The sequence below is a fragment of the Taudactylus pleione genome, unplaced genomic scaffold (genome assembly GCF_031769625.1).
Source record: "Taudactylus pleione unplaced genomic scaffold, aTauple2 ptg000290l, whole genome shotgun sequence".
In the NCBI taxonomy this organism is placed as follows: Eukaryota; Metazoa; Chordata; class Amphibia; order Anura; family Myobatrachidae; genus Taudactylus; species Taudactylus pleione.
In genome coordinates, this window is record NW_028284692.1 from 2,193,219 (window position 1) to 2,202,883 (window position 9,665).

The following is a 9,665-nucleotide window of genomic DNA, read 5'->3' on the forward strand; positions in this document are numbered from 1 at the left end:
GGGGGCCTTGGGCTGTGGCCGGACTTGCGAGGGACAACAAAAGGTAAGCAGCGGGCGTCTGTGGTAGGTGCCCGCTGTTACACAGTCTAGTGTCCCCAGGGCTGGGAGCTCCCTGGGGATGGCAGTATAGTGAGCCAGGCACTGAGCCTGCGCTCACACTAGACCACCAGGGATACGGGGCTGGAACGTTATGGAAGCGTTCCAGCATCCCGGGGGTTAATGGCCTGCCAGCGGAGGGCGCCTTCCCTGTTCAGTACAGGAAGTCCCTCCTCCAGCTGCTCTCAGCGCCTTCCACTGAAGTTTGGCGGGCTGAAGTAACGCTCCTCCCCCGGGCCCGCCTCCCTTGATTCCTTCGGCGGCCATTTTAGATGAGCTCAGACGCTGGTGTCGGGGTGTGGAGCCTGGGTCCCCCTTACATATCTCTCCTCCATAATTCCAGGTCAGTGTATGTAGCGCTATCACTACCAGGCTGCTGGTCTGTGTAGTGGATGGTGCAATTAGTGCAGGCAATTTCTGCATTGTATGTGACTTATGCTAGCGCTGTGTGTCTGATTTCTCTCCTGTCAGCCATTTTATTATCCATATTTCTTCCTGTTCAGCCCTCTCGGTGCCAGTGCTTCAGGGTGGGAATTTGCCTCACAGTTTAAAGTGTTTTTTACTGTGGGGAGGGTCACATACCAATATGTCAAGTGAGGATTCTGTGTCTGTTGGTGCACCTCTCCTGTTTTCCTGCTCCAGGTGTAAGCAGGTGTGGGGGAGGGGGTGGTACTTCAGGATGGTGTATGTACTACATGCTTAGCCATTCTTGATACCTCTGCTGTTCCCAGCACCTCACAGGAACCTCCATGGGCTTGTTTTGCACAAGCTTTGCATGTCCTTGTGAATAGGTTGACAGCCCACCCTGCGTTTCCCCAATTGGGGTTCGCACAGCAGGCGGTTGTCCCGTCCCCGTACTAGGGGTTCCTGGACAGATGGTGGCGCAGTGCCCCCCTCAACAGGTTCTTTATCAGGCAGACCCTGTTTGGGTGAATTCTGTGTCTGCCACCGTGCAGAATATTACAGCAAGATACACCAAGACCTGCTAAAAGACAGTTATTGTTATTTCCATCTACACAATATGATGAGGATGACGGGTTGTCTGATGATGGTGAGATTTTGGATTTGTCTGACACTCAATTAGGGGCGGAGGTAAAATCTAAAATATACCAGGTCTCATACGGGCAGTCCATACAGCCATGGTGATTACTGACGACAACCTACCTGCAACACCTACACATGCTTATTTTAAGGAGGTTAGGAGTGCTGCAGCAGTTTTTCCCCTATCTGGTCAGCTAGTGGATCACTTGGAGGAGGCATGGAAATCTGGAAAAAGATTTCAACCTCAAAAACGTCTGGCCCGTGCATACCCCTTTGCGGAAGATTATTTCACTAAATGGGAATCTCCCCCTCAGGTGGATTCTCATGTGACGCGCTTAGTAAAGAGCGCAACTCTACCTATGCCGTCCATGTCTTCTCTGACGGACACTACAGACCGTAAGGTGGAAGTGTGCCTTAAATCTATCTATTCCCTCGCTGGAGGAGCAGTCAGGCCAGCTATGGCAATCTGCTGGGTGGACCAGGCTATGGAAAGATGGGCGGACGCATTGGTATCATTTGCTTCGAAGGTTACCAGTGAACAGGTTGTTTTAGTGGGTAATCTCCGGGTTTCCGCTACGTACATTAACGAAGCGGCCTTGGATTTTAGCCTTCTAGGAGCGGCGGCCGTGTTGGCTTGCCGCTCCTTGTGGTTACATTCTTGGAGGGCGGATGCCGAATCCAAGAAGGGCTTGGAATGCTTACCTTACAATGGTCAGGTCCTGTTCTGGCCCGCTTTGGACAAGATAGTGGACACTGGCGGCAGCCAAATCTGCATATCTACCTTCAGCGCCGACTCCATCTGGGTTTAAGAACCCGTCCTTTCGGCCCTATCGCCTACATGGCAAACCTAAGGTGCAGTCCTTTCCGAGACCTTCAGGTCCCAAAAAGACCGCCAAGCCCAAGAAACAGGCTTGGAGTACCAGACGTCCGGCCACAAAGCCGGACGACAAACCCTCAGCCTGACGGGCTGGGCCTCCCCTTGGGGGATCCCAAGGAGGGAGGCTGACTTCTGCAATATGCCCAGTGTTGGTACCAGACCACCACAGACAATAGGGTAAGGGAAGTGATATCTTGGGGATATGCCCTCTCCTTCCGCAGAAGGCCTCCTCATCAGTTCTTTGCAGCAGGCCTTCCTTCAGATCCAGAGAAGGCTCTAGTGATCCAGGAGGTGGTGGTGCACTCTATGCTCCATACGGGAGTCATAGTGCCTGTTCCATTACCCCTAAGGGGGACAGGTTATTACTCCAACCTCTTTCTGGTTCAAAAAACAAATGAGTCATACCGACCTATCCTCAAGTCCCTTAACAAGTTTCTAAGGGTCCCTTGGTTCCGAATGGAGACTCTGCGTTCTATTATTTTAGCTATGGAGCCTGGGGATTTTATGGTGTCTGGATATTCCGGATGCCTAACTGCATATCCCCATTGCCAGGGCTCATCAGCGTTACCTCAGATTTGCGATGTTAGATCACCATTACCAGTTTCAGGCTCTGCCGTTTAGCCTTTCCACGGCTCCTCGGGTGTTTACAATGGTAATGGTGGCACACCTGCGGTTGCAGGGGGTTCGCCTGTTATCTTTTACACCTTCTGTTGGCGGGGTCGCCGTAAGTGCTTTGCAACCATCTGCAACTTGCAATATCGGTGTTGTAGGCTCACATCTGGCTAGTGAACTGGCAGAAATCCTCGCTAATTCCTTCTCAGAGGATGGTCCATTTGGGAGCATTGTTTTACTCTCAGCAGCAGAGGATCTTCTTGACGGAAGAAAAGATAGCCCTGTTGCAGTTCAGGATACGCAATTACCTACAGAGTCACCAAGTGTCTCTTCACTCGGCATTGAGGTTACTGGGTTCCATGGTGTCAATGTTCGACATGGTGGAGTATGCCCAGTTCCATTTCAGGCCTCTGCAGATGTTGATCCTCTCCAGATGGGACGGAATTCCCCGTCAGATAAAGACACAGAGGATCCTGCTCACTCCGAAGGTGCGCCTGTCTCTGACTTGGCTACAGAAGTCTCATCTCAACAGGGGACGTCTGTTTTGGATTTCGGATTGGGTCCTTACAACGGATGCCTGCCTTTCGGGGCTGGGGCGCTGTGACAGGCCCACAGGTCTTCCAGGGACGGTGGACTTCAGAGGAATCTGCCCTGCTGATCAATATATTGGAACTTCGGGCAGTGTTCAGAGCGCTGCAACAGGCAAGACTCATCCTGCACGGTGGCTTACATAAACCGTCAAGGAGGAACTCGAAGTCAGGCGGCCCTAAAGGAGTTATCCCGCATTCTGACTTGGGCGGAAGGCAATCTCCCAGCCATCTCGGTAGTGTGCATTCCGGGAGTACTCAAGTGGGAAGCAGACTTCCTCAGCCGTCACGATGTACATCCGAGGGAGTGGTCTCCAGGAGGTATTTCAACTCCTAGTGGACAAGTGGGGCCTTCCCGAATTAGACCTCATGGCCTCCAGACACAACCGCAAGCTGCAGGCATACAGTTCCAGAACAAGAGACGCAGAGGCTCTCCTGGTAGACACTGTCACGACCAGGGTTTCCCGGCATAGGGGACGATGGGTATTACCTGTGATGGAGCTGGCGGCAGGTATTGGCTGTGCGAGGTGTTCCGCAGGCACTCTGTCATTCTGGCTGGGGTAAGCCTGGTGGTGTTTCCGTTCTGGTATGGGCGCCGCCATCTTGTTTCTGATCATGTGACTTAGTTGCTCCAATTCTGGCATGTGACATGCTCTCCGACCATTCACGATCCTGCACAGAGTACTTAAGGGAGTTCAGAGCTCCCCATAGTTGCCAGTGAAACATGTTTCACAGCATATACTGTGAGAGAGTTCCTGAGACCTGTCTGTTATGTGCTCTTGCTGGATCCCAACTTCCAAGCTGCTCTGCCTGCTCCCAGTCTCCTGCTGGAACCACCCTGCACCTTCCATTAACCCTCTCCCTGCCTAAAGATCTGAGTGTGCAATTAACCCTGTCCCTACACTGCCTCCAGTTACCTAGCTCTCTGCAGCTATCCTGTTTCTACACTGAGCCAACTCCGTGCTACTCATTGGTTATTCAACTACTCCATAACCTCTCTGGATTTCATCACACCCGTATCAATTTGTAACCTGATATCCTGTCTGCAGCCTCGCAGTAACCATTTGGATTACAAATACTTTTTATTTGTGCCACTACCTGGACATTACCCACTCTTGCTTCACTTAAGTTTCAAGTCATCACCTCCCCATCTATATTCTGGACTTTATATTAGTGTACATGTCTTCAAGTTCACCCATTAAAAAAAAAACACTTCTCAGTTTGTCTGTTCAGGTGCCTGCTCCTGTTACTACCCCGGGTCCACAACAAACTCAGTTCCTACCACTCTGTCGGTACGGTGGACCTTCCAGTTTGCGTACCTGTTTCCTCCGTTCTTCCAGTACTTCAGAAGTTCAAGCAAGAAGGCGGCAAAATCCTTCTAGTCTCTCCTGCATGGCCCAGACGGCATTGGTACTCTGATCTTCAGTGTCTCTCCATCGACACTCCGTTGCTGTTGCCTCAACTTCCGGATCTGTTGTCTCAGGGTCCTTGCTTTTACCCAGACCTGAGTCGTCTGTCTTTGACGGCGTGGCTCTTGAGACTTCCCTCTTAAGGTCTAAGGGTTTCTCCAGATCTGTGGGGAATACCATGCTCCGAGCTCGGAAACCTGCTTTGGCTAGAATATACCACAGGGTGTGGCATACTTATATTGAGTTGTGTCACCCTAGATGTTTCTGTTATCCAGAGTGCTGGCTTTCCTACAGGTGGGCTTGGATCTAGGTCTCTGCTGTGTCTGTGTGGTTTCAGCGTAGGATTGCTCCGCTTCCTGATATCCGCACCTTTATGCAGGTGGTCCTTTGAATCCAGCCTCCCTTTATCCCTCCGGTGGCTCCTTGGGATTTGGCTGTGGTTCTAAGATCGCTCCAAGGTCCTCCATTTGAACCCTTGGGTTCAGTGGATTTTAAATGGCTTATGACAAAGACATAGCGGGTCGATGGTGGGGTACTGCGCACGCGCAAGCCCCGGAGCAAGAGAAATTCTCTCACTCCGGGACTCACTACAAAAGGGGCGGCTGTCGATATTGATCGACAGCTCGCCCCGTTTTGTAGGCGGGGGGGGGTGGCTACACAAACGGAGGCGTTCCCGAAGGAACGCCTGCCGTTTGTGAGAGGCACCACTGACATCATCAGTGATGTCAGTGGAGAGCTTCCTGCTCTGTTAGAGCAGGAAGCTCTCTGGGGCTTGCGACGGACAAGACCCTACCACAAGGGTCTCGTCGCGACCATCACCTGGCCGCCCGCAAAAGCTGTGAATGGTCACAAACAGCTTTGCGAGCGGCCAGGAGGCCGAAACAAAAAAAAAAAAACACCCTGATTCAGAGCGAGCGCTCTTAAAGAGCGTCCGGCTCTGAATCAGGCCCACTGTTCCTTCTGGCTATTGCTTTGGCCAGAAGAGTCAGTTTTGGGGGCTCTCTCCTGTCACCCCCCCTTCCTGATTTTTCATTCGGACAGGGCGGTACTTCGGACCCACCCTGGTTTCCTTCCTAAGGTGATGTCTAGTTTCCACATTAACGAGGAAATTGTAGTTCCAGCCTTTATTTCATCAGATCTCTCGGCTGGTGAGGCCTCCTTGGATGTGGTACGGGCTCTGCGGATTTATGTGGATCTTACCAGTTCTTTACGAGTATCAGACTCTTTGTTTGTCCTGTATGGATTTCACAAGAGGGGTCGGCCTGCCAATAAGCAAACTTTGGCATGGTGGATTTGCATGGCGATTTCTGAGTCTTACGATCATGAGGGTCTTCCACTGTCACCCTCTGTGAATGCTCATTCTAAGAGGTCTGTGGGTCCTCCGTGGCGACCTGGCTGTTCAGCTTTGCAAGGCGACTACATAGTCCTCTGTCCATACTTTTGTCAGGCATTATGCATTTGACACATTTGCTTCTCAGGATGCTTCCTTCGGGCGGCGGGTTCTCCTTTCTACACAGGAGCGTCCCCTCCCTTGAAGGATACTGCTTTGGGACATCCCCAAGGTATCGCTGTGGATCCCTAAGAACCCTGGAGTAGAAAACAAGAGATATGGTAAGAACTTACCTTTATCTCCTTAGGGTGCACAGGGTGCCCGCCCTGTGCTTCTGTAGGGTGTTATTCTTGTCGCCAGTTTCTGTCTGCTTTTCAGTGAGAATGTGAATCTTGTGTGTTCCAGGCTTTCTTCCTTTTTCTCCTCCGGCCTATGGCTTGCTACTAAAAAGAGGTGCCTTGGCCTGGTGGGGGAGGGGTATAGTAGGGGGTCCGGTGCATCCTCTGATGATCGCTTTAACTGTGTAGTGCCCATGGACAAGCACATGCATATACCCCAAGGTATCCCTGTGGACCCTAAGGACTTCATAGAAACAGAGATAACAAAGGTAAGTTCTTACCATATCTCTTTTTCTTTTCTCTTTCGCATCCCCAGATTGTTCTCCGTGTCTGACCCGTGGGTGTCACCATTATCAAACAGGCCCGTGAACCGCCCATATCGGCGGTTCATACCTCTACCTCTATACACTGTCTGTGGAAGTGGTATTGGAACTTTTTTTTTTCTCTTTGGCATCCCCAGATTGTTCTCCGTGTCTGACGCCATTATCAAACAGGAATAGGGATGTCCGTCGGTATGGTTGGCATCAATGACAAAATAGAAAGTGGCCATCGATGGTAACCAACTATGCAATGGCTGGCTTCTCTAACCGATGGTCATCCCTGTTTCATGACTGGCCCGCGGGCAATCAGAACCGCGGGGGCGGAGCTATGCTACGTGTCCCTGCACCTTGAAAAAAAACAATTTGGTTATGTTCTTCTATCGATGGAGGGAGACAATCTGGCTCTCCCCCATCAATGGGGAAAACATTCCACATCAGCCATAAACCATCGATGATTATAAATCTTCAATGGCCATTTCTAAACAGGAATATCTGATTTCCTTTTTGTAGCTCCATCCAAATAGTTTTAAATCTTGATTTGTCAAAATTCAATTCCTAAGGGGTGAAAAGTGCTAAAATGTTTCCTCCCCCTGTTCAGTATCCTGCCTGACTGTCTCATCAACACTCTGCCCAAACCCAAGGACCTAGAAACATGAACCTGTCAGTGATGTTTGATGGCAGTTGGTGTGGCTCCCCTATTTGAATATTGGACTGTACTGCAGCCACAGCTCTGGAGCCACCACTGCTCAGGATTTACTTTGACTAGGTTTTTTCCATTTGGATATTTCACTTGCTTTGTATTTGGATTTTTTTATTCTCTTGACCTATGGCAATTGAGTTTTTGAATGTTAACCACTTGCCTGGCATGGTCACATCAGATGCAACCACACCAGATTGTGCTTTCCCTTACATGGTCGCATCTGATGCGACCAGCCAGAAATGACCACTAGACCTATATCAGAGGGACCTGCTGGTCCCTGCGTACCCTCGGATTCCCCTCCAGTGTGTCCCAGTCACTGCTGGCCACAGTGATCGGGCACCCAACAGGACCCCTTCCCTGCGGTGCTGCAAGCAGCTGTGTTTTCAATAGAAGCAGTAGCTGCTGCTGTGTCCTGATCACTGTGGGCATCAGTGATCGGGCAGCCTTCTTGTCCCCTCTCCCTCCTGGCGTGGCTACTGTGTCCCTAGCCTGAACAGTTGCCGGCACACCCACCCCCTTCTCCCCCGGTATGGCTGTTCCACTCCGCCCCCGGCGCTGCTGCTCTGTCCCCGGCCCGGGCATCCAGCGGAGCGCTCACCCACTCCTGGTGCGACTGCCAGGCTCAGCTCCGCCTCTGTCCCCCCCGTGTCCCGATCACTGCTGAACACAGTGATCGGGCATTGTATATTGTAAAACTCACTTAAAATATATATATATATTTTAACAAAAGGTGAGAGAACAAGCGCCTTATGGTGTAGTAATTTATGAGAACCTTTTGTATATATAAAGAATAATCCAATATGTGTACCCCAAAATGATATGTAAGCAGGCAAGTAGTAAGTATATTTGCATGTACTTTGTTCGCTCACAATTCAACAGTCTCTAGACGTGGGTCTCAGAATTTAGAATCCGAGAGGAGAGAAATGGACACTCTCATTGTGTAGTAATTTTTAATATATATCATATAACCAAAAAAATTAAATTACATTTAAAAGGTTAAAAGAAAGCTTATCTAGAGCATCAAATGGCTGGATCAGGGCATCAGCAGTGTCACCACCCTCAATGTGTTTCGTCACTAACACACTTTCAGCTGGACTTCATCAGTAGTAAATGCCAATTACGAGTTCCTGTATGTCGATGTAGGGAGAAAAGGACGTTCCACAGATGGGGGCTCAGTCAAGGACACTGTCTTTTATGAAAGATTCATATCAGGCCAGCTGCACTTACACCCCCCCCCCCCCCCCCTGTCTCAGTGCAAACATAATTTAAATTTTGTGGCTGATGAGGCCTTTCCCCTTCCTGAAAATTTGATGAAGCCCTTCCCTCAAAAAGGGCTGTGTAGAGAAAATGCATTTTTAATTATAGACTTTCCTGGGCTAGACGTACTGTCGAAAATGCGTTTGGAATATTGAGCCATCGCTTCAGGATTTTCCCCACTGCTATAAACTTACAGGTGCCGAAAATAGAGTGGATTGTGCTGGCATCGTGCCCTTCATAATATGCTGCGTAAAAAAGCAACGCAACAAAGTGTATCAAACTCCCTGAGTGACTGTGACCTAACGGAGGAGAGTCGCATGTGGAATGTGGGCGTCTCTTAACCTGCACACGGGTTCCAACACCACACTCTGAAAGAGCCAAGGAAGTGAGGAACTAATACATGGCCTACTTCAATGGCGAGGGAGTGGTACCTTGGCAGGGAAATTGCTTTTTCTAATGCCCATTTTCCCTTATAGTTTTTGGATCCTATTAATAAAAATCACGTGATTGCACGAAACAACCCTGTTTTTTTTTCCCAAAAATAGGTTAATAATATATATATGCTCCTAAACATGAAAGTACTGTAAGTACTATTCTAATACACTGATATATACAGTAGATGAAGGTAATTAAACAGGTTTCATAAGTGCAGTTTGCCAGATCCAGTGTTCAAATAGGAATAGCTATGATTCACCAAACACTGAATTGGCAGACAGATGATTTCCCTTCAGTGTCGGTAAGTATCCAAAAGTTCCCCTCTCCCTACCCTTCCCCTCCCTTTTAGGTTCGTTACCCTAACTTCCCTTCCTAGTACCAAACCTAAACTGTCTACAGGCAGGCCCAAAACAAACCCCCCCCCTTTTCCCTACCCTAAAATGGTTGCTTAAACCTTTGTCCCCCAGGGGGGCCCAAACCCCAATCCCCAAGCAAGTATACCAACGAGTAGTCATACATTCACTGTAGGGCTAATGAGAGTTGTTGGTACTTCCACACCGATCATTAGTCCATTTAGGGATAGAGAGCACCAGTTTCTCAACTAATTCCGTTCAAAATTTGTTATATTCCTTTATGGCGAAATACACCACATTAGAATTAAAA